This window comes from Populus alba, chromosome 4 (assembly GCF_005239225.2).
Source record: "Populus alba chromosome 4, ASM523922v2, whole genome shotgun sequence".
Taxonomy (NCBI): domain Eukaryota; kingdom Viridiplantae; phylum Streptophyta; class Magnoliopsida; order Malpighiales; family Salicaceae; genus Populus; species Populus alba.
The window spans coordinates 6,048,283-6,075,611 of NC_133287.1; the positions used below are offsets into that span (position 1 = coordinate 6,048,283).

Here is a 27,329-nt window from a genome sequence, read left to right on the forward strand (position 1 = left end):
TATTGTTTTAGCTTTTACAGTTGAGAAGGCTGTGGTTAGCTGCATTAATATCACGCGCTATGCACATGGGAAAGGACGGCAGTAGCCAGATATCACTCTGCACGCACTGTGTGGATGAATGTATTGCTTCGGTGACCAACTTAGTGTTTTGAAAAATTTCAGTGTAAGGTTTTGATTTATGGTTTTTTTTTTTTTTTATGTTATCTAGAGAATTTGGTTTATTGAAGGTTTTCTTTAATGATATATAGAACTATGATCTTCAAATATAGTTTACCTTTAATTTTATATCATCTCTTGAATTGATCAAAATATGTAAATAAGTTTGTTATGGCTATTGATATTTAATTTAATTATGAAACTTGAAGATTATTATAGATTATCTAATAATATCAAAATAAAAACCTAGCGTGGTGCATCAACTCCTTTAATCCTTCATGTTTTTTTTTTATTATTATTATGTATCTTTTAATATATATCTTGCTTTTAGCAACCTTCTAATTAACTCCTTCAATGTATCAAACTTCTTCCAAAGAAAAACAAAATTCAGCACGGTATTTCTAGTGGCATGGATCACAAGAAAAGGAAGAAAAGCAGCATATATTAATTAGGATTTGGGTAATGCTTAAAGTGTTGGTTGAAAACAATTGCTAGTGGCAATAAGTTAATATTTCTGTCGGTGGTGGACTTTGGGTCATAATCCTGCAATCATTACTTAATCATTTGTCATTTAAAAACAAACAATTAATCTTCTGGTTCGGTCTTGTTTTGGTGCTTAATCTATCATGGTTGGCTCTATCAGCTGCTGCGTTTTTGTATGTTAACCCATTTTCGCCACCTGAAATTCAATACTTATAGATCAAATGGATGTCTTGAAAATGTAAATGATCATAAAATATTGCTTATTAACAACCGAAATCACTTGGCAATGGGGATCATCGTGAATCAAAAGATTCACTAATGTTTCAGAAGTAGTAGTTGCTTCAAAAGTCAGTGGACATATACAAGAACATGGTCACTGACTCACTGCTTCATGAAAGAGAAATACGGACTACATAATTGCTGTATTTACTGCGTTGAACTCGTGTCCAAATTAAAAGAGGAAGGATATGCCGATGGTAACGGTACATGCTAGGTCGATCGCATCTACCACCACCTTTTCCTATTCATTCACAATGTGTGCAAATGCAAACACTCTTCATTTCAATTTAGGGCACTAAATTGAGCAAGGATAGATGGAGGCAGAACAAACAAGATCATATCTTTGATAGGGAAAACTGTACATTAATTAATATTGACCCATTTAAACATCAAATGCTCATGAAATGTACCATTAAACCCATTAATGCTAGTAGGTTGCTAAAATTTAAATGCTTGGGATTTCAAGTCATGGGAAGCGAGTCACATGAGGGAGGAACAAGGCACAGTTTATAAGGCTAGAAGGTCTTTTTTGTCCCTGTATTCCCCACCGTTGATGATCAGATGTGTTTGTCGTTTGGCGTGTAAAGGCTGTCTTGACAAAATACACCCCCCCCCCTCTCTCTTCTCTCTCTCTCTCTCTCTCTCTCTCTCTTCCTCTCTCTCTCTCTCTCTCTCCTCTCTCTCTCTCTCGGAAGCCGGGTTTGATCATTAATTTAGATTAATATAAAAAATAAAAATATTATTATTATAATTTTAAAAATTTAAACTGGGGGATCGAGTTGGGGCCATGCTTAGGTCACTGAATTGGGGATAACATTGACTCAGGTCAATATTAATAATAAAAATAGTTATTATTATGATTTTAAAAATTCAACTCAAAAGTTGACTCAGGGTCAAAACTCGGGTCGTGGGTTAAGACCATAATATAGGTTAACATAAGAAAAAAAAATTGTTATTATTCTCATTCTAAAACTTAATTCAGGGGTCACCTTGAGGCCAGCTCAAGTTACGAAGTTTGGATTGATCATTGACTCAAATCAATGTAAAAATAAAAGTAGTTATTATTATAGTTTTAAAACCCAACTTTGAGGGTTTCGAACTAGGGCTGACTCAAGTCACGGGTCGAGGTGACTATTGAATCGAGTCAAACATAAGGATAAAAATAATTATTTTCTTGGTTTTTTTAATATTTTAAACATAATAATATGATTAAATTCCCTTAAAAGAAAATTTTATTTAAAGTTACGTCTAGGGGCTTTTTCAAATTTCCACTTTTTTAAGCATGTAAATGAGTCAATTAGCAAAATTTATTTAAAATGGCATCTAAGGGCTTTTATTGTATTTTCATTCTGATTTTTTTGGTATAAACAAGTTGACTAAGAAAATAATTAGTATTTTAATATAAAATATAAAAATTTAATCAAAAAAACAAAATTAGTTGACAACATGTATTGGCATGTAGCATCGCTAATCCCCTGCTCTATTCATGTTCCGGACAACACATGAAGTGGGTTTTAGGTGGCCAAAGATGGCCTCCTTTTTAAACACTGGTTGAAATCATCTTAGTGACCTTTACCTACCAAGGCAACGCATTAGCTTATGACCTATGGTTTGGCATTAACAACCTTTCTGTTTCTCCCTCTTTTCTCTCTCAACCTTGATTTTCATGCCTAACCTCTCAAAAATTTTTAAAGCAACCATTTAAATTGTTTTCCCTTTCAGATTTGGTCCCTATCATTTTGATTATTATTTATTTTATTTGAAATAATTTACAAAATTAAATTTTGAATCAATTTCATCCTTTATTTTTTTTGCATTTGTCATATTTTGATCCTATGCTTTGATTTCTATTTGCTTTATTTGAGATAATTTTTTAAATTGATTTTTTGTATGATTTTATTTTTAGTTTTTTTTTCTATCAGATTTGATCATCATTATATTGATTGCTATTTTTTTTTACTTTGAATTTTTTTTAATTTTTTTTTTATAAATTTCATCGTTCAATATTAAATTGGTTCGCAATTGAGCTTCTTAATTGAACTCGGGTCTAGGATTTCATGGGTTACGAGTTTAGGAGATTCACTGTCGGTTTTGCTTGACTTTTTTTTTCCTTTCTTTAAGCTCATGTTTTTTTTAGTTTTGTTATTCATCATTTATTTATTTGGAGATTGGGCCCTGTTATTGTTTTTTTTTTTTTTTTTTACTTACAAGATTTTTCACTAATTTTGAAAATGACTTAGGTTATCTCAAGTCTTTTTATTTATCGTTTCTTGCTAAATTTATTTTTTTAAAAATAAATTTTATTTTAAAATTAGTTTAGATTAGTTAATAAAATATAAGCATGAAATGCTTATTTCATGATATTTTTGTTTGGTCTACTTTTCTAGGTCATTGCTTGATTGTGCATGTGACCTCTTTTAATAATATTGTTCAGTCTTTATAGTAGTGTTAGAACCATCTTGATGAACTCTTTTTGGTTTATAGGGTGGTGTTCATGTTTTTAATCATGCCTTCTTTAAAATTGTTGATGTTGCCTAGACATCTTTTTTATACTAGGAAAAAATTTGATCCAATTTGCGGCATAACACAAATCACCTATAATTAATTATAAGATTCTCTCCAAAATCATAATTATTTTTACCTTCCTTTAGATTTGAAACAAAATCAGTCAAGAAGGTATCTCCCACTTAAATGTAAGATTTTGTGGACTATTCTTTCTCATCAAAAGTTGCGCAAAGTTAATTAACAAGATAAAATCAAACAGTTAAAGTATAAATTATAATTCAAGTAGAACCTACAGCATAAATGCTCTGATGCAATTTATCTCCAACCCATAAGTTAAAAAAAACAAAAAAACAAAAAAAACACCACAAAATAGATGACAATTGTTTCAAATGGAGGTCGCCGAAAAAGATAATTAATGGAGCATTTAGTAAAAGATGTGAATTGAATTTGATGAGCAATCTCATTTTCTTAAACCCATCTTTTATCGAAATTTTACTATACTCCCAACTTTTTACACGCACACAATACACACACACACACACACAACGGAGAATAGATTGGGGAGAGATCATACTAAATCATAGAATCTGTTGGTCTAAATACATTTTTACAAATATCTTTAACATTTTATTTTTCAATTTGATTCTTTATTATTTGATTTTTAATTTTTTTTTTTAATTATTTATAAAAGTTATTATTCTTTATAATTCACCTTATAATCAAACCATTGTTACTAGTTTTTAAACCAATTTTGATCCTCATTTTTTTTTTTTTTGGTCTTTTTACTACATTGATTTTTCCTTTTGATTTCACTCTTCAATTTTGAGTTGATTTAATATTTTCAAAACATTGATTTCATTCTTTAGTTTTTAGTTAGAGATAAGCCACATAATAAATCGGACTTGTGCAATTTATTTCCCTAAACATTTTGCCAGCTGGAAAGGTGAAGTGGGCCATGATGGACCTGCAAGACGATGTCCACTGTGCCCAAGTTTGAAAATGGGCAGAGTCCAACTAGCCCACTTCTCTTTTTTATCGTGCCGTGTCATTTGCCAAAAACTAAATAAAATACTAAATTATTATATATTATTGAAAACTCATGGGAATAAACTTCCATCAATTATATAAAAAAAAATATAAGATATAGGATTTATATTAATTAACAATTGATAGATAAGATGTTTGTTTGGAATGGATAGATATGATTAATATGAAAATCATGTATTTAGTTAGTTACTTTTAGCCTTGTTATTTTATTTTATTTGAGAAATATTTAGAAGTGATAATTTTTTGAAATGTTTTTTTATTAAAAATATATTAAAATAATATTTTATTATTATTTTAAAAAAATTATTTTAACATCAGCACATCAAAATAATTTTAAAAATATATAAAAAAAATAATTATAAATAAAAAAATATTTTTTATGGAAGATCGGCAGTCTAATGAGAATTGATATTTACAACAAAATGCTTTTGGCTCGAAGAGCAAGAGAATTAAGAAATAGAAATTATTATATTAGTAGCCAATGAGCTTATTTCAGCTGTCATTAGTTTCTTAATTTCCCTTCAAGAAATTATGATATTAGTCTATGTTGGTAAGAAAAATGATGTTATTATTTCATGGATCGAGCTCTTCCCCAGTGAGAACAGAGATCGGTGAATGAAAGAAAGTGACGATAACGACAACAAAACATTACAGGGAAGAAACCAACATAGACTTGACCTCTTCTTTGATGAAAATGGAGGAATTTCCAATCCCACATTTATTAATTTGGTGGCAGTGGCACTTCTGGACTCTGCATTATTTTATAAAATTGTGGTGGTAGTTATAGTTTTAAAATATTTTTTATTTAGAAATATATTAAAATAAATATATTTTTTTATTTTTTAAAAATTATTTTTGATATTAAAACATCAAAATGATCTGAAAACATAAAAATATAATTTTTAAACAAAAAAAATCAAAATTTTAAAAACCATGAATTGCATCATGCATTTCAAAAAAGGCCCTGTAGCTAAGAGTATAGTTAGAATGTTTCATGAAAATTTATTTTTTTTTATAATTTTGAATTGTTTTGATTTGATGTATTTTAAAATCCAAAAGAATAAAAAAATGATTCATACTTTTTAAAATGTTTATTTATTTATTTTTATCTGTTTATTCATTTTTTAGAATATTTTTTCTACCTAATTACTATTTATTCATGATAGATTTTTTCTGTATTTTTTGCATGATTTTTATTTTATTTTGAAAATCCAAATAAAAAATCTTAGGAAAGACTATAAATTTTATGTAAAATTAGAAAAGCTCGAATCTATAAAATCACTTTTTCATAAGAAGTTAAATTGAGACACCATACATATGAAACAAAAATATTGAAAATAAATAAGAAATTATATTCATAATTTTAACCTTGATTGAATAATATTACACCACCTTTTAATCTATAAGATCTAAATGATCAAAATTGTAAATAATATTAACAATTTGTGATATTGAAAACAAGTAATAAATTAAAAAAAAAGGTGTTAATAAAAGTTTTATTTTATTTTGTTCTTCTTAAAATAAAAGAACTTGTAGTGTAAAAAAATGTTTATTATGTTCCACTTTTAGTTTTTTTTTAATATTTAACTAATTTTCAATTTTTTAATAAATTTTACATTTTTAAAAATCAAAACCAATAAAATCTAGCGTGTGTCACTCCTCTCCTTTAAAAGTCAAAATTATAGGAAACAAATTGACTTAATGATGAATGGAGGGGTCTTTGTGCCTAACATATCAAATCATAGGAGCCCCATTGTCCAAAGTGAAATTAAAGGTGTGTTTATAAAAAAATTGATAGCATATGTACCTCTAATGTCAATAAACCTTGTAAATGTTTTTAATGACAACTCTTCTCTGTAAAATTTATTAAAATATGGCACACAAACCATATATTCTAGTGTTTTATATTATAATTCATCTTTAAAATATTTGTTCTATATTATTATTATTATTATTATTATATTTGAGAATTTCTATTGAAATGATATTTGTATATTTATATAACATCTCCTGTTTAATTTTTTTCATATGTTTTTTTTTTAAACTTTAGATTGTTGTTAGAAAAATATGTATACGTAATAAAATTAATAACTAGATGGTTGTCCGCGCTATGCTATGGGTTGAATTAATTTTTATTTAATATAAAACAATATCTAGATGTCGTTTAATATGTTTTTAGAAGAAAAAAAATTAAAACTATATAGGGATTGACTTGATGTTATCTAGTCGACTTGGTAGGTCCAAAAACAACCCAAATAACGAATAAAAAATATAGTTTAACTAAAAAAATAAATATGATATTGTTTTTTTAACTATTGAAATGACAACATATTAACTAGACTTAGAATCAACTTAGGTTAAATTATCAAATATGCTATCCAGGTCAATAAACTCTAATAACACTATAGAAAAGCAAATAAAAAAATTATTCAACTCAATTCTCAATCAACCCAATGTTAAAATTGAAAACAAAAATCAACTAAAAAATAAGCTAAGTTGATTCAAGTTAACCTTCCAAACCTGGGTCATGAGACTGAAATAACCTCATAAAAAGCCAATTGAAACAAAATTATGAATTTTAATTCACAATCAACCTAATCTTGAAGGATGAAATAATAATAAAGAAAAAATTAAAAAAAGGACACAAAAAAACACCAAAGTCAACCAAACAAGCTTGTGATCCGAGTCATGAGATTATGATAACTTCATAAAACACAAACTGAAACAAATTATGAAGTCTAATTTCCAGTTAATTTAATATTACAGGATGAGATTAAAAAAAAAATCAACTAAAAACAAGGAGAAAAAAAACTCAAGTTAATCGAATTAACCCACAACCCAAGATATAAAAGCATGATAACCTCACAGAAAGCAAATAAAAAAAAAATTATGAAGCTCAATTTTTAATTAACCCAATGTTTAAGGATTAAATTAAATAAAAAAAGACAAAAACAATCACCCAAGTCAACGTAAGTAAACCTGTTAAACCCAAGTGAAGAGACTAGGATAACTCCACATAAAGAAAAAAAATTATAAAGTTGAATTCTCAATCAATCCAATATTGAAGGACAACATTAAAAAAATCAATTAAAAAAAAACCCAAGTCAACCTGGATAACTTGCAGAACTCGTGACCCAAGTCGTGAGATCATGATAACCCCCATATAAAGAAAATCAAAAGATAATGATGATTATGAAGTTTAATTCTTAATTAACCCAATGTTGAAAGATAAAGGTGAGAAAAAAAAATAAATGTAAAAAAATAAAAGAAAAAAAAAACCTGAGTTCACATGGCTAACTTGCAAAATTCATGACACGGATTCATAAGACCGACATAGCTCTATAGAAAGCAAATCAAAAACAAAATTGTAAAGTCGAATACCCAATAAACTCAATGTTGGAGAATAAAATTAAAAAAAAAACAACATATGTTGAAAAAAAAAAAACAAAAATTCTCAAATGTTTTATTTATTTTTTAGGACCAACGTGTAAAATGCTTTGGCATTTCATTATTCACTATTATAGTGAAAATGCCAAGGAGTTTTTGTATATTACTATATCGGTGACCCATGTTGCGTTGCAAGCCTGTCAAAAACTTTTGAGCACAAAAGAGATGCTTAGACGACAATAACATTTATAAAGAAGCAAGCAAAACCTAATACTGGAGTCATTCTTGACTAGATCAAATAAGAATGAGTAGTCTAATAATTTGATTTAAACTATAAGTAACGATAGTAGATGAACCATAAAAAAGTTTTGGCAACAATCAACCAAACCAAATAAGCCACTAATATTATACAAAGAAGGATAGGGAAAAAAAATAATTGGCAACCCACTATCACTCTATTGTGGACATCACCTATCACAAAAAAAGCTTGCTGAAATGGCTTAAACCTGACCGTAAAATTCTAGACGACGACATAAGAAGAAGTCATATGGGTCGTTAGAGCAACATCCCGAAAAAGAAAACTGAACAAAACGAAATGAAGTAAGCATATGTCTATATTTCAATAAATCTAATTCTACATGGGGCCTAGATAATGGGATTCCTATTTTAGTGTCCCCTTAGGACATTATGAAAGATTTGACAAATAAATTGGTGGGGCTGTATTGTGCTATGTCAATTTTCATAGTATAAATTTTGATGTTAGGGATAAACTTAACAAAGAATAACAAATAAAAAGACATGAGGTAACCCAATTAAATAAAAAAAAAAATGATAAAACCAAGGTCATTAAAAAGCATTAAAAAATAGAGCACAATCTCTAATTAAATAAATATTGAAGAATGAAATAATAATAAAAAAATAGCTTAAAAAAAACAAAAAAAAACAAAAAAATAAATCAATCCTAGGCAAACCTGATGAAGCTAGGTTGATTTTCAAAGTTTGCAATCCGTGAAATCTTAGACACAAGTTTAACAAGGCTCAAATCCAAACCAATTAAATATTGAAGAATTAAATCAGGTAAAAAAAAAATACTTCTCTTGAAAATCATGCAAAGTAAAAAAAAATAATAATAATCAAAAGAATGATAATGAAATCTATCAGGAAAAAAAATTTTAAGGAGGGTTGAATTGAAAAAAAAAAATGCAACTCTAAAAATTATCTTAGACTACAAAAAATAGCAATAAAAAAAAGATGTTAAAATTTGACAAAGAAAAAAAATTGAATTACGATTAAATCGAAAGAAAAATCTAATTCCATGAATTATTTAAAAAAATATAACAAAAAAAGTACTAAATAAAAAAGAAATAGAAGTTTAGTGATTGACTTGAAAAATCAGGTGGCAGGGCGCAAATACCAAGGAGAAAAAAGGAAATAAAGAATAAAACAATGGTCGCTAGTGACAAACCAGACCTCTAATTGATGAATGCACCACATATCTAGGGACAAGACACAGAGAAGATGTCGAAGCCACTCTAGAGTGGCTTTTTTAACCACTGGAATCATTAGTATATGCCATTCGAAGATGGTGGAGCGGTTAATGTGTGACCTAACATGCGCTGGTCTTTTTTTTTATATATTATTAAAATACTCAAATTGCCCACAACCGAACCAATTAATTACAAAACAAGCAACAATGTCACACAAATTACCCTTTTAACCTGAGAGTTAAATTATTTGACACCCAAAGGGTGTCAAGGTCTTTTTATTGTGTAACAATATTGAAAATAACGAAAAAGCTCACCTATTTGCCCGTTAGGTTTTTTTAAAAAAATTCTGGGTAAAAATGTTATTTTACTATTTATTATTAATTGAAATTATAAAACTAAACCTGAGTAGAAGTTTAAAAAATTGATTTCTTTTAAGGGTAGTGCTATAAAGTACGATTCAAATGCAAAATACCCATCCTGCCTCCAATCAATCTTAGAACACCAAAATTATCCCAATACAAATACTATTTTACCTCTAAACACATGTCAACAAGCTCCATTTTTTTAAAAGCCAAGAAGGAGAAAAAAATTGTTTTCTATTCACATTGAACTATGTTTGGGTGAATAGGGTTTTCTCCATCTTTTTTTTTTTTTTATATAATAAGTTATGTAATACAAAAAAAATATATTAGTTTGTTAAAATATTTTCATCTTATTATTATCTAAATTTATCTTTTGTATTTCCAAAAAACAACAACAAAATATAATAAAACACTATTTGCGAAACCATGTTAAGCGACTAAAACTAGAGACTTTTACAAGTGTTTAGGTATTCAGGGATGGAGGAGGACTACTAAGTGATATATATATATATATATTATATATATATATATATATATATATATATATATATATAAAAGAAAAGCTAAAACATGTGAGGGAGAAACTTTGTAACTTTTTTCATAAAATAATGTGAATTGCTACAATATTTCTTGCACATGGTTTTTTCCTCATTTGAACACATATTATATTTTTTTCCTTTTCCTTTTCCTTTTCCTTTTGTTTTATTTTGTTATGAATTTTTTTTTTTCAAAAATTGTTTTTTGTTGATTTTATTTTTTAATATTGAGATGATTTGAGAATTAGCTTTTGTAATTTTTTTTTTTCTTTCTATGAGGTTAACATTATTTGTGGGTTTGTCAAGATTAATCTAGCTAGGTTGCTTCCAGTTTATAGATTTGATGGATTTAAGAAAAAAAAAACAAATTGAACTTAACTTTTTTATAGTCTATTTGTTTTCTCATATTTAAAAAAAAATAGTTTTAGAGAAAAACCATGTTATTAAACTTTATAAAAATAACAAAAATTAAAAGATGTGGGGGAAACCAGTGTTCACTCAACACCTATTGCAGTGTGGATTACAATAAGTATTCCACAATGTTTTGCTTTCATTTTTTTTTGTTTTTGAATTTTTGTTATGATTTTGTTTTCAAAATCTATTTTTTATCAATTTCATCTTTTTAAAATTTAGAATTGTTGAGAATTTAGTTTTGTAAATTTGCTTTTTTTATTTTTTTTTTCCTTTATATGAGATTAACATGGTTTATAGGTGTGCTAAGGTAACCCCAGATTGCTTCCGATTTACGAGTTTGGTGGGTTGTCCCTTTTTTTTTTTTTAATTGAACTTGATTTTTTTTATAGTCTATTTTTTTCTCATATAATAATAATTTTTTTTTTAGAGAAAAGTCATATTATTAAAACTTTATGAAATAAAAAAAATTTAAAGGATGTGAGGAAACCACTATTCACCCACACACACTGCACTATGAATGACAATAGTAGTCCACAATGTTTTATTTTCTTTATTTCTTCTTTTTTATTTTTGAATTTTTGTTATGATTTTTTTTTCAATTTTTTTTTTTGTTGATTTCATCTTTTAATATTGGGATGGTTGAAGAATTTGACTACGTAATTTATTTCATTTTATTTTACCTTTTATAAGGTTAGCATGATTTTGTGGGTTTGCTTAGGGTAACCTGGGTTGCCCTGATTTACGGGTTTTAGTCGGGTGTCTTTTTTTTCTAATTCTACTCCACTTTTTTATCGTTTATTTTTTCTCATGTAATTAAAAAATTATTTTAAAAAAAATTATATTATTAAACTTTATAAAGTCTGTGAACCTATTCACAAATTTGGCTGATTAATTTGGTTCGTGGCCTTGACAAGTTTAACTTTTTTAAAATTAGTTTTTTTTCATCTTTAGATATTGAGTTAATTGAGAATTTAATTTCATAATTTGGTGTCATTTTGCCTTTTATAAGGTTATCGCGATCTAAACAAATTCTCAATATTTGGTTGATATTTTGATTTCACAATTATCTATTTTTATCCGGGTTACCCTAGCAAACCCGCAAATCATGCTAACCTTATAAAAAAGTAAAATAAAATGAAATAAATTATGAAGCTAAATTCTCAACCATCCCAATATTAAAAGATAAAATCATCAAAAACAAATTTTGAAAAAAACAAATCATCACAAAAAAGAAAAAAAGAAAAAGAAAAAAGAAAGAAAAAGAAAACATTGTGGATTACTATTGTCATTCATAGTGCAATGTGTTGTGGGTGAATAGTGGTTTTCTCACACCTTTTAATTTTTTATTACTTTATAAAGTTTAATAATTATGAATTTTTTTGGGTTGATGTTCGATTTCGCAATCACCTATTTTTATTATCATATAGTTAAATAGAAAATAGTTTTCAAAAAGAAATTTTTTTTTTTACTCCTAGTAAAGTCTATAACCCAGTTCATAAATTTGATGTATGAGCCTGACTTACCCGATTCATAGGTTTAAACAAGTTTTACCTACCGATATGATTTTTTTTTGCCTTTGGTCTTTTAATTGTTTTTAATTTGTTTTCTATTTTATCATTTAATATTATTACTGATTTGGAAAATGAACTGCATTATTGATTTTTATTTGCTTTCAAGGGATAATTGTCTCAAATAACTCTCTATTATTAGGTTAGTGTTCAATTCTGTGAATATCTATTTTTATCATATAATTAAATATAATTTTTTTTATATAAAAAAAATTGTTAAACCCAATAGAGTCCATGACTTGGGTCATTAAGGGGTCAAGGTCAATCCAATTTATTATTGTCTTAATATTTTCTTCAAAATTTATCATCTTGATTTTTTTTTTTTAAAGTTAAAGTCATGTTTTTATCGATCATCAAGGTTGTCTTTTGGAACCTATAAAATCAATTAATTTAAGTCCAAGTTAGCTCTCCACCGGTTTAATTAAAAACTTGAGTTAGATAAATAGTAGAGTCAAGATATTTCAAAATTAATTCATTTGATCATGCTTAAAAATACTGTTAAAAAAAATTCTTCGTGCTCTTAATATTTATATACATTTTTAAAAAAATTGATCTAATCCACAGTAGAACGCGAAATAATATACTAGTATGTGTGTGTATGAAGACAAATTCATAAATAAATTTCAGGATGGATCCTATATTTATATGAAATGAAAGGTAAAATTCGTATTAGACTTAATAACTTCTCACGGGGAATTTATAAAGCACTTGAAGGATAATCATTGACTTAATTCGTGTCTATGAGAACTAAATATAGGAGCTACCAAATAGGAAAGCACAAGTATTACTTTGACTGAAAATCCGTTGGAGTAATAAAATCTCAATCCCTCGATCACTCTCTCAGTATTTGCACGCTAATATTAAGATTATCTTCTCCAAACTTATCCATCAATCTCTATTTATTTTAGCTTTTTAAAAAGAGAAAGAAAATCCACAATTTCTTACCATAATAATAAGAATTAAGAAAAGAAGAAGATATATTACATATTGTCGCTGAGATGATGTCGGGCTGGCACGTTTGTGTGCCTCCTAAAAGATATTATTGAGAAGGAAAATATTATGAATTTAATTATAAAAATTATGATTAGGTTTAAAAAGTTGCTACCTAGTATTATGATTAATATGAATCCTATGATCTGCGAGAGTTCGTATAAGGGATATTAGTTGTGTATAAAAAAGATGCATTACCTCTAGTATATCCTACCTGAAGTAAGTTTATTGTTATTTTTGATTGTTTTTTCTAAGTTAAGCTTTCATTTATTGATTTTTTTAAGGTTCAATGCAAATCTCTCTTCGTGAGAAATCTCCTATCTTATTGGGTTCAATTTCCTAACTATTTCTAAAGTTTTGGATTTTAGAATTCACATTATTTATATAATACTCGTATCTTTAATACTTAAGAGTATATTTTACTGTCTCCTTGTAGTTTTTTCACCCTTCCAAATAATCCTTTTCAATTAAGATCAAATTGACCTCCCAAACTTAATTTTTTACCAATTAAGCTATTAATAAAATTAATTTTGATCAATTTAAAGTAATAATTAAGTCCTTACACTTAACTAAATCTTCAATTGGACCCAAATTAACTCTTAAACATAATTAAACTTTAATTTAGTCAATGTTAAATTAATCAAATGGCATATTAAAAATTTAATTTATGTCATTAGACTTTATTTTTTATTCAGATTCATGCAATAATTATTTAATTTGACACTTGAATCTGTATTATTCCTTCAGTCTTAGGTATAATAGGGGTACACAATTAGGCTTCAAAAATTCATTCAAAATTGTAAACTTAATTTTTTTATATGTTTTGAAATTCTTTTGGGCATGCTTTCTCATATTGTAGGTTTTTAATTTTTATTTTGAAAAAAAAAAAAGAATTTGGAGGATTACCTCAAAAAATTTATTACACGTATTCTTAACATATCACACACTAATTTTTTTAATGATAGCAGCGCCAGAGTGATTATGAGCAAGTTGTGAACACCATACAATACATGCAATTATAAAGCTGCTGTTGATTCTATACAGCAATGTAGAATTTATTAGCCAACCAGTTACACTCTAATCTTTTGAATGGGGCGCCCCTACAGCAGTTTACAAGACCGAACCTGCCTGCATGGCCTTTCCTTTTGCATATAAAAACCGGCTGTCTTTGTAATCCAATCTCTGGCAAACACATATCGTTCATTTGGATAATAAATCTTTTTTTTTTTTTTTTTTTTTAATTTCTCTTCTCTCTCACAAAGATCGACACCATCAGTACCCAGAGATTCTTGTGTTTATTCTCTCAGTGCTGTCCACAACCCTCTAAAATATCGCTTTGGCCACCTTGCTTATCTCGTCTCCATATGGCTCTTCTAAACGTTTCTTGTTTTACAAAACAACAGGACGTTGTCATATTTACTCTTTATCAATATGGTTTTGAATGGAGTGCTAAATCACCCGAAGAGATCTGCATTCTGTATAACAATCAGGTAAGTACAAGATAACATGTGGCTTTTCTATTTTTTTCTTTTTTCAATATCAAGATTCTTTTTTTATTCTTGTTCTTGTGTTTTTGGTTATTTTTTTTGGTCATGGAGGATTCTTATTTGTGTTGATGAAAATGGGGTTTTGAATATTTTGATGTTCTGTTTTGCTTGTCGATATTGTTCTCTCTTGTTAGCCCTCTTATAATGGTGTTTTGTTTCTTTCTTATTGTTTTTTATCAGTGAAGTTTTTTTATGTTTGGCATTGTAAATGGATTTGTTGGTGAATGTTTCTTTTATGCAACCGATTCGAATGCCGTGGTTTTTTTTTTTCTTTGGATTGTTTTTTCGAAGTCCAAAGTGGGTGTTTTTGGACCCCACTTGTATGTTTTCTATTCTTTTGCTTCTGTTGTTTAGGTTTTTTTTTTTTTTTTTTTTTTTCAATCGATTTGCAAAGTTGGATATAATAGCAATTTTGCCATGTTTAAGTTTGCACATGACTAGGTCCTTAGTCTTCTCTGAACTATTGCAAGCAATGGATTACAAGTTGTGGTCAATAGTTTATGTTTTTTTCTTCGTTTCCTAATCTTTGCATGCCTAAACTCTTGGACAAGCCTGCATTTTACCAGTTTAGAATTACAGCAATCTTTCCTTTAAGTTTAATCAGAGTATAAATGGTTGGCTGATAAATTCTAACTACATAAATGTTTTGCATGGTTATATCAAAAGTCTGATGGGGGAGAGTAATATAGTATGTGATGATTGGCAAGGTCTGTACGAAGAGAGCGCACAATTTAATGATCAGGGGCTCTTTTTTTTTCATGCTTTTGTAAAAACAATGCAATCATTCAAATATGCTGTAAACACTTGAGAGGTTAATTATGAGATTTTTCATGTCTTTGTACTCTTATATCTGTTTGGGCATGTTTGAGAAGGCACTTTTTGTTTATTTGTTTTCTAAATCAGTATCCCTTCTCTAAGTGGTTGTGTAGAATAAGAGTTAGTTTACCTTGCCAAAGAGCAAAACAAGCCATATGCCAGGGAGCAAGTGTAATGTTGATCCTGCCACACCCAAAAGTAGAACAGAAAGGCTAATGAAGGAAAGAAATTTACGGAAATTAAACAGGGTGTTTAATCTGAATGAGAAAGCAGGAGATAGTTTGAGAGATGCAGATCTCTTTTCTAATGATTCGGCATTAACTGAAACTGAAAATTGTGCTTCGCTTAATGAGGAAGAATTGTCTGAAGGGGTCGATGGATATGAAAGGCATGATCAGAGACTTCCTAAACAACGTTTATTGGTGGTTGCCAATAGGTTGCCCGTCTCTGCAGTTAGGCAGGGCAAGGATTCATGGCAACTTGAGATAAGTGTAGGTGGGCTAGTCAGTGCACTTTTGGGTAGGTGATACTTAAATTTCTTTCTCTAATCATTCCTTTCAATTCCTTTTGTATATCAATGTGTATTGTCTTCTTTTTCCGATAATTTCTGTTTGATTTAACATAATCATGTTACCCTTTTCTTTTATGTCCATGTATTTAAACCACTGGCACTGAGTTTTAAAGAGAATTTGAAGTGTTGTTATTTTCTTGAAGGTCTGAAGGAGTTTTGATGCCAGGTGGATTGGCTGGGCTGGTGTAAATGTGCCCGATGAAATTGGACAAGAAGCACTAACTAAAGCTTTGGCTGAAAAGGGTTCAAAAAACCTTTTGTTGCATCTTGATGTTTCAATTCTTGTTCATCTATTGATCTCGAACACTCTATAGATTATCGACTCTTCTTCTCTCTGTAGTCTGTGCTAAATGGTTCAGTTTTCTCCTTAATTTTGGTCTATTTTGTGCAGAAATGCATCCCAGTTTTCCTGGACGAAGACACTGTTCATCAGTATTATAATGGTTATTGTAACAACATAATATGGCCTCTTTTCCATTATCTTGGGCTACCCCAAGAAGATCGCCTTTCAACCACCCGTAGTTTTCAATCTCAATTTGATGCTTATAAGAAGGCAAACCAAATGTTTGCTGATGTAGTGCACGAACATTATGAGGAGGGTGATGTTGTTTGGTGCCATGATTACCACCTAATGTTTCTTCCCAAATGTCTGAAAGAGAAAAACAGCAACATCAAAGTCGGTTGGTTTCTTCACACTCCCTTTCCCTCCTCTGAAATACACAGGATGCTGCCATCTCGTAGAGACCTGTTGGAATCTGTTCTTGCAGCCGATTTAGTTGGGTAAGTTGTGAGTAGTGTTGTACAGCATTTTGAACTACCTGTTTCCACCAACTTATCATGTGCTCCATCCTGCTTCATATATTCCAGCACTGTATGCTGCATGCTTAAATTCTTACAAATTTATTGTCACTGCAAGTTTGCTTCAGAGCACACATGGCGTTTTAGGAGTTGGACACCAGGCCTAGATTTAAGTCCCTAAAGAACTTAAATTCTTATTTTTGAGTGCCATCTTCTCTTTCTTCCTGTTTCTTACGTAACTTGTATGGAAACAGAAGATCAAACTCAATTTGTTTCATGAGAAATGAAACCTTTGGAGTTGATGCTATTTCCTCTTGATCATTGGATGTGCTTCGTGATATGAACTCATACACTCCCGCTACGTCCAAGAGGTTGGGGAAACATTTAACAGCTAAAAACTGTTACGTTCATTGTGTGAAATGGCACTTTGATTCATAATCTAATCAACCTGGTTGATTTCTACAGATATGTTATAGATATTTTTCTACTCAAGTTGAAAGAAATAAGTAAGAATAGTATAGATATCAATTGCATACAAATCCCAGAAAGTCATGCTAGCAGAGCCAATGTTTTTCTGTAAGAAACCTGCTAAACAAAGTATTTTAGGCTGTTTTCCCTTGAAATGCAAAATCCGAGACTTGTTTTTGGAATTTTGTATTATCAGTGCTTGTTGCATAATGTTAAACACGTCTGATTGAAGAAGTAATAGTCAATCTTCTTACGCATCAGAAAATGTGTTCTGTGTCTCTGTTACATGCAGATACTATAAGAAGTTGGATCCCTTTTAAATTGGAAAACTAAACAACAGATGCAGATTTAGCATCTATAGGAAGTTTCTTCCAAATGTTTAAGAATTCCAGGAACCTAAATTCCTGTCTGAACTGAACAATAGCTGTTGCTTTCTGTTCATCCTAATTTTCCTTGCTCCAATCCTACTCGTAGAAGGAGTAGATAATTTTACACGTGATTTGTGAACAAACTAGATATTCAATGTAGCATAATGATGCAGCCAGGTTTAAGGAACCAAATTATCTCTTCGGAAAATTTGTTTTCGTGGTAATTATTCTGGTTTTCTTTTGATAATCAAGTTTCTAATTGCTGGCTTTTTTACTTTCAGTTTTCACACATATGATTATGCAAGACATTTTGTCAGTGCTTGCACTCGTATCCTTGGGCTTGAGGGTACACCTGAAGGAGTAGAGAATCAGGGAAAGCTGACTCGTGTAGCAGCGGTATATATTTTGCTGATAATTTTATTTCTCTTATCTGCAGACCTGCAAATATTTTGCTTATTAATTTAATATTAAATATGCTTCTTTAACTTTACTTATAAATCTGTTTCTCAACCCTTATTTCTTCCTCATGATGGCACCATTTCGTTTTTGGGAGATTGAAACTGCAGTTTCCTATTGGGATAGATTCCGATCGATTCATTTCGAGCTCTGGGAGCTCCCTCAGGTCCAGGATCACATAAAAGAACTGAAAGAAAGATTTGCTGGCAGAAAGGTTGGAACTTGAATATTGGTCAATTTTCAGGCAATTAGGAGATTGTTGTTTTTGTTTTTCTTTTCCTCTTGATCAACCCTTTTAATGCTCTTATATATTCACATGATCTTAATGATTTTCTTTTCATGATGTTTGAATCAACATTTCATTACCGATTAATAGTATGAATAAATGCTTTCCTTAATATGTGCTTGCTAAATGTTAGTTTGTTTATCTGGCTGCTTGTTTCGACTCATATGTGAGTAGGTAATGTTAGGCGTTGATCGTCTTGATATGATAAAAGGAATTCCCCAAAAGATATTGGCGTTTGAAGAGTTCCTTTGAGGAAAATCCAGAGTGGCGTTGATAAAGTAGTTTTGTTACAAATTGCTGTGCCAACAAGAACAGATGTTCCGGAATGTAAGTGGTTTTTTTTAAAATAAGTTGTTACCGGTGCTCTTTTATTCAATATAACCATCAAGCAAACTTTCTTCTTATCCCAATTATACTGGCACAGAATTGACTAAGTGATGCATGGAACCCCAAGAGAGTGTCAATTTCCAGTGGTTTAACAGGGATTTAGGGTTGTGGTTCGCTAGTGATCACTTAAAAAAAGACAAGAAATTTCTGAAACGAATTGAGATTTCTGCGGATTAATTTTTAATCTTGGGCTTTCAGATCATTGCCAACTGTAAGAAATCTAGTTTTTTGTGGTGGTTTAATGAACCCAGAAATAGTGCCTCGTGATTGTAGTATCAACTATTAAGGTTCTAAGTTTTAAACATTGGCTTCCCAATGAGCTCTATACCATTTTGAGGTCTCTGTTACCAGCCTTACTCTTTCGTTTTTTTTGTCTTTGACAGATCAAAAGCTTTCTAGCCAGGTCCATGAAGATTGTTGGGCGCATCAAATGGGAGATTTGGGACTCTCACTGCGGTTCCAATACATCATCTGGTTTGCTTTTACCCTATGAACCCATGATATTTGTCACTGAGTTAGTTTATGAATGGAATCAAAGGTTCCCTTGTAATAAATGAAATTACATATACCAGGACTGGTGGTAATAAAAGTAGTGGAAGAGTGGACTTCAAATCCAGACAAGCTTCTTGTTTGAGAAAAAACTATGATTAAATCATGTGCCCTGAATAAAAATTATTTAGTATCAGAATAACATACAAAGCTTAGTCCTGGACAGACTATGTGAAGAAAACGTGTAGCCCTAAACAAATCAATTTAAATTTGAGGATTGGTGGTGTATCAAAACTTCTTTCATCCACCAAACTACTCTACCATTTTTCCTTTATTATTTTCTTGTTCATGGAAGCTTGAATTATGACATGCTAATAGTTTAGTAATCATTTTTCTTATATGGTGGATTTTATTAATTTCATTGTGAATACTGGGGATAAATACTTCTATTGAGAAATATGTGGAAGCTCTATGAGTTAAAATGTTTCAATTGTTCTGCACCATGTCAATCTAGTGTAGAATGTTGAAAATTAGGTGAAAAATGCATCATGGTGATAATTATCGATTGATTGATCTCTCTTGTGACTATTACTTGCTAAGTTTTTCCTAAATTTCTGCATTTTCTTCTTCTTTTCCAGGATCGGTCTCTCTTGACTTTCATGCGTTATGTGCGCTATATGCTGTTACTGGTACCTATTTATAGGCATTTTATAGTTCTTTATTTTTTTTTATGGAATGTTACACTGGATTAGATATTATTCATTTTTGTGAATAGTGTTCTTGAGCCCTCTAAAAGAGGATGGATGAACTGCTAAAATTGTAGAAATAAACGAGTAGGAAAACTTTTGCTGCCAGTAAAATGTGGAATGAGATATTCCATCTGGTCTATGCCTTCATTCTTTATGGGGTTTAATTTTTATTTTTTTCTTTTCCTTCATTGATAACCCTCTCTCTTTTGGAGGAGATGGGGGAGGGCAATGTCATGTCCTGTTATGCAGTCCTATATACGACTTTCTAAGTGTTCATCTATAATGACTTCTACAGTTTTGCAAGAACATGCAACCAACAAATGCTTGCATTATGAGTTACATAGCAAAGTAGGTGATCATCTTGTATGCTATTGTGTAAAATGTTTGAAGAAATCTGAACTAACTGCATACCAGGTCCAGCATGCATAATTTTCCTCCGCAGTCGATAACTGAACGTGGAATCATGTGAAATTTTTACAAAAGCGACATTAATATTTGGAGCTGCTTTTGTGGATATAAACATAATGTATCTGCATTTACATATTTAGTTTAATGAGGATTTGTCTAGCTGACCTTCAATAAGAAGCTCAATCGGTCATAATTAGATTGTTTTGGGAGGGTAAATTTAATTTCAGGCTTATCAATACATTAACATTATTTTTTTTATCCAGATGTGGCGCTTATTACGTCTTTAAGAGATGGAATGAATCTTGTCAGCTATGAGTTTGTTGCCTGCCAAGCTTCCAAGAAAGGGGTGCTCATTCTGAGTGAGGTATTAAAACTCAGCAATGCCTTTGAGATCATGTTCATACAAAAGGACTAAAAGCTTAAAGAATCCAACTATCCTGCTCTATTTTATTTTTCAGTTCGTGTGAAGTAATTTAACATAGAAATGCAGGCAGCCTTTTTTTTTATTTTTGCAGAGGGTTGAAATAACAGCTTTTTCTCATTCATTACTGGAAGTTTGTCAGTGTCTAGGAGGAATCTAAGATTGGATAGTTATGTTTTTGCTCTGTCAAACACGAAAAGAACCTATAGTTAACATTGCATTTGGTGTTCTAGATGATCAATAACCACCAATGGTGGTTGAGACAAAAATCTTAGGATCATCCAGAAAGTATTTGAATGAGTTACTGAATTCCTATTGAAACAAGGTGAACATGAAGTCTAGCAGCTACAAGGTTCCCTTTGTGATGGCATACAATACCATCTTATGTGTATATTCCAGGGATAGTCTCTTGCTTCTGTTAGGATTTTTGGATAAAGATACATTTTAGAAATAAAGAAGAGAAACAGAAGAACACATTGATTATGCTTTGAATATGCCAGTTTGCAGGTGCAGCTCAGTCTCTTGGCGCTGGAGCCCTCTTGGTGAATCCATGGAATATTGCAGAAGTTGCTGCTTCAATTAGTCAGGCTTTGAATATGCCAGCTGATGAAAGAGAAAAAATGCATCAGCATAACTTCATGCATGTGACAACACACACATCACAAGAGTGGGCTGCTACTTTTGTAAGGTATTCATCATATTGTGTTACTGCAAATATTGTGGAATCTAATGGAAGAAAGAGAAATTCAAGCCTATGCAATTTTCCATAAATATTGTTAATATTAAATTACTACTAATTTAAATTTTTCAATTGGGGTTCTTTCACCCTTAATTCACGGTATAATACTTTACTGCCGGTCACCTAAGAGTATTTAGCCTTGTAAGGTGGTCCTTGCTAATTAATTTCTTTTATAATATCGTTTTCCTAGCTGCATTTCCACTTCTGAATTATCTATGAGTAGTATACTCATAATTGTTGGAGGTCTGATTAGTGTAAATTAGTAGTAATTTAATATTACTAATATCATCATTCTAGAAAAGTAAACATGCTTGAATTTTATTTTCTTTCACTGTTTTTCAATCTTTCCTGTGATGAGAAACTAGGATCTCTTATTTATCATCAAGATCTTAATTTCTAAAATCTTTCAAATTATTACTTTTTTTTTTTGTTACATGAAGTTATAATTAACGCATGTAATATGGCATTTATCTAACATATAAGAAAAATTACTTTTGTAACTTCTAGCTACTTTAATGGATTAAAGGCCATTTTTAAAAGTCAAAAATTGGTTTATTTGGTTGGAGAAACTTTTAAAAAAATTTAAGACAAGAATTTTTGTACGCGGTCATGTTCCATCATCGTGTCAATGATGATATTGATGAAGCGTAAGTGATAACTATTATCGCTCGACAACAAGATTTCTTAGTGGAGACATGTTCTATGTCGGGAAATAAAACTTTAATATTTGGAAGTACATGTAGTGATTGGTTAATATTTTTTTTTAGTTTAACGTGGGTGTTCGAGCCAGCTTGTGTGCACCTCAACTATTCCCACGGGCCTTGAAGTTAACAACCATGTAAGCTTCCAGTGGCCATCATATGAGCAACCTAGGGCTCGAACCTGAGACCATAGAGGGAGCAAACCTCTTGGTCCCAAGCTCTTACCACTGGGCCACCACCTAGATGGTTTGATTGGTTAATATTGTTTTGTTAGTGTAGTGGTTTTACATGACTTGATTTGTTTTAAAATGTTCCATGGGGAATATGATTTAGCACAATAAATGGGAAATGGGGATTCATATTGGTGACTTTCTCTTAGTTTGTTCATTGAAACAAGTATTTTTATATATATTTTATAAAGTATATTGGAACATTTGGCCTCTTTTACTTTAATTTTGAAGTTCTCCTTTCTGTAGTGAACTAAATGATACCATTATTGAAGCCCAACTAAGGACAAGACAAGTTCCCTTACTTCCTGTCAAAGTTGCAGTTGAACGATATTTGCAATCCAATAATCGTTTGCTTATGCTGGTAAGCTGTTTTACTTTCAACTATGAGCATGATTACCAGTAGCACTTCAATTATGGCACCTTTTCATATAAGTTTTGGAACTTCTTTCCTATCTCTTGTTCACCTGGACATAAAGTTACGTGTAGCTGATGTACCGAAAATGGGGAAGTAGTTTCAAAATGCTGTTTGTTTGTATAAGTCTTCGCAATGCTGTTAATAACATAACAGGAAAGGTTACAATTAAATGAATTCTAAGGCATGCACAAGTATCTTACGTTTCTCCTTCTAATAAAATGCTTTAATATGTGGAATTCCATTAAGTTCATATGCGTTTAGTATGTCCTATTCACATGTGTGGATTTCTGGAAGTGTATACAAACAATCTGTTTTTAATTAATTTCATGAAGTATAGTTGTTTTCGATTATTTTTATCTTTATTGCCGTACATCATTATTGCAGGGTTTCAATTCAACTTTAACTGAACCAGCAAACACTCAAGGAGTTAGAGGCGGTCATATTAGAGAGCTGCAATCTAGATTGCACCCGGAAATAAAAGAAACCTTGAAAAAACTTTGTGATGATCGTGGAACAAACATTGTTATTCTCAGTGGAAGTGATAGAGCTGTCCTGGATGATGTATTCTCATATCTTTAGTTACCCTTTTCTTGCCTCCATATTATGCCTTTGAGCTAACAACTTCTTATACAGAATTTTCGAGAATACAATTTGTGGTTGGCAGCAGAAAATGGAATGTTTTTACGCCATAGTACAGGAGAATGGATGACAACAATGCCAGAAAATCTGAATATGGATTGGGTTGACAGTGTTAAGGTTAATATATCACACCTTAAAACTTAGTACCTTCCATGACAGGTTCTCTAGACTCTAAATGCCAGATGCTTATTCATGATTTCAGCATGTTTTCGAGTATTTTACAGAAAGAACACCTGGATCTCATTTTGAGCTTCGTGAAACTTCACTTGTATGGAAATACAAGTATGCAGGTACTTAACCGCTTTTTTTTTTTTTTGTTCTTTCTTTTTCTACACTTTCAAGTTTGAAGTGCATCTGTTGTACTGTGTATTATCTCTTACATGCACATATGCACATGCATTTAAGTTCTGAATATCACGGGATCACACTTTGTCATGATGATGTCCTAACAACAGCATTTCTCTTACCTTTTATTTTCTTAAATATTTAAATCTTTTAGAGAGTCATTTTGGAAAGCTTCAATCAAAGGATATGCTACAGCATCTCTGGACTGGTCCTATTTCAAACGCAGCTGTTGATGTTGTCCAAGGTGATCGATCTGTTGAGGTTCGATCTGTTGGTGTGACAAAGGTATACACACAACAGGATTAGCTGCTGTACACCACGTACCTGCTTTGTGACTTTTTCAGATTGACTTGTTTGTCTTTCCCGTGGATGTTTCCATTTACATACAGGGAGCAGCAATTGATCGTATTTTAGGGGAAATAGTTCGTAACAAGGGCATGAAGTCACCGATTGATTATGTCCTTTGTGCTGGGCACTTTCTAAATAAGGTCTGTTTTCCTACACATAATCTTTGAGCAGGTTTTACTTTGCCAAATGTATTAATATTTGAGAAATGATAAGCATCCAATTTAATTTTATATTCTATATTTTTTTTAACTAGTAACACTGATGTAAAACCACACAAACAAGATCACTATAGATAGCTAATTCAAAACATAAATCAAAATCACCAACAAGGTGACACTCTTGATTTTGAAGAGATCAAACCATGAGAGACACTGGAACCTGGGAATTCAACACGTGAAAGACACTCAATCCTGGAGAATATTCAAAATCTTTATTTCAACAATAATAGTATGCTTTGAAAGACTAATGTCTCGGTGTTTATTTATATGCATCAAACCAAACAAAATAGGAAAACCTAATAAATCTTAATTCAATAAGGAAACTAAAATTCTAATCGAACTAATAAATAATATATACTAATATCCCCGAGTAATAAAATATAGAATAATGATACAGTATTAAAATTCCTAAATAAATAGTAATTCCTATTGTTGTCCTTCATCCCCATCATTTTCTCTTGGATAAAAGTTGACATCGAGTAGCAAAAACTCTACAAACTTGCATGCACTCGATAGGTGGAAGAAATTCTGTTTCACTTGATACCTTTCATTCTTCTTTAATGATGAGAATAACGTTGGCAATAAGATAGTCTTCTCAACTACAAAATGGAATTTAGGAGTTACAAAGACAGTATGAACAACCTGAAGCCTAGCTCGTTTAGATCCTGCCATTCCTATCTACCTATCATTAGTCAATTCGGGAATCCGTTTATGAGCTCACTCAACCGTACGCCAACGCTATCTATCTTGTTATGGCTTTTAGCTCATTCTTTTGATAACTGGTTATCGTCTTTAAACTCTTCAATGTGATTTTGATGGTTGGGCTGGCTTTGTTTTCTCTTGTAACAAATCTTGCAATAATGGGTCTTGTTTACTCCAAATTAACCCACTAGAACAGCCCATGTATTATCTACAACGGGTTTGCTATTTCTAGTATTGTGTGTCAACATTATTTTTAGCGTTACTTATTGCAAAATTTGACTAGCTCACATTAGATGTTGGATCTTTAGAAAGCAAGTAGGTAAACAACCTTGTGCGGGGGACTTGACTCCCCAATCAATTGCCTTTTCTGAAGAGAAAACACATGTACCTATACCCCAGAATGTGTCTAATCAGAGTACCACCTTCAAATCCAAGAGACACATTTGTTCTTGAAATACCAAGCCAAGAGAGACACAGTTGATCTTGGAAACTCAAGACAAGAGAGACACTCAATCTTGAAGAATATTCAAAGTCTTTATTTCAATAATAATAATAATAATATGCTTTGAATAACTAATGTCTAGGAGATTATTTATATGCAACCCGCCAAATATATTGGAAGCTAAAATCCTAATTTAACTTTAACTAATAAATAAGAAATACTAATATTCCAAGTAATAAAAAATAAAATAATGACACAATTATAAAATTCCTCAATAAATAAATATTAATTCCCATCGTTGTCCTTCATCCCCCATCAAACACCTCGTGCAATCTGTTAATTTTCACATTGGACCCAGCATTTTAGCTATGGACAAAATAAAACTTGCTCAGCAAAGGCTTTTTGGTTTTCAATGTTCTTTTTGGCTAGACTCTGATTTGAGTGATAATAATCTTTAGGAATTTGTTAATGAATAATTATAAAATAAAAAGTTTGAACAATGAAGCCACTGCCCTGGGAATAGTGGCAGTGGCGTTTACAACCTTTTCTTTTCTTTTCAACCTTGAAGCATGTTCTACCAGCTGCCATTCAATATAATCAGGTCTCAGATATATCCAAGTCGCATTAACTATTTTGTGGAATTTCCTACTCTCAAGACTATACCAAATCATTGCATTGTCTGTTCTGTTCAGATGCATGGATGCATATAAACACGCTACTCTTCTACTGAAATACAACTATCAGAAATTAATGTTTTTTTTTTTTTTTTTTTGGAATTCATTGCTTCAGGATGAAGATGTCTATACATTTTTTGAGCCAGAGCTTCCTTGTGAATCACTAGCCTTAGGACGAACCAGGTCACTAGATCCTGCGAGGACATCTATTTCAATGATTCCAGACAGTACAAACCAAGTCAAGGCTCATCAACTAAGGAAACAACGCTCATTGTCAACTTTGGAAAGGAGCAGTTATCGAAGTGCTGCTTGGCGGCCTATAGTTCATGATAGCATGTCATTGCCAGAGGGCTCATCTGTACTTGATCTCAAGGCTGAGAATTTCTTCTCTTGCACTGTTTCCCGGAAGCAATCGGATGCTCGATATCTCCTCCAGTCATCAGATGATGTTGTCACACTTTTAAAAGAGCTGGCAGAGTCTAAATCACCAAATTGATTCAATTTTACTGGTTTTCTTGGGGCTGTAATTCAAAGGCTTGAGAAACTAGAGAGTATCCTGGCGATTATTGGTACGGGAGCTAGCAGAGGTTCCATGATCAAGTTGATTCAAGCTATCTTTTTTCCCTAGTTGGTTCAGTTGAGAAATTCGAGAACCTGACAGTGGATCTAGAGATCAAGGAATTTTTGGCATGTGCAAGATATGCTTCGAAGCGGTATAAAGAAAAGGCAAGACATTCCTTTTTGTTTTTTCCTTTCTAACACACTTTGAAAAATATTTAAATGGTTAAAATTTTATTTTAAAAATAGCACAATTTGGTAAAAAATACAGTTTCCAGTGTAAAGTTTTAAAATACTATAGTTCTCAGCTACGAGTTTTGAAAAAATTGCAGGTGAGAAC

General features: G+C 30.8%; 1 pseudogene; it reads left to right on the forward strand.

The window, feature by feature from the left end:
* Positions 1-15,625: 15,625 nt before the first annotated feature.
* LOC118057013 (alpha,alpha-trehalose-phosphate synthase [UDP-forming] 1-like) lies at positions 15,626-27,157 on the forward strand (annotated as a pseudogene).
* Positions 27,158-27,329: the final 172 nt, after the last annotated feature.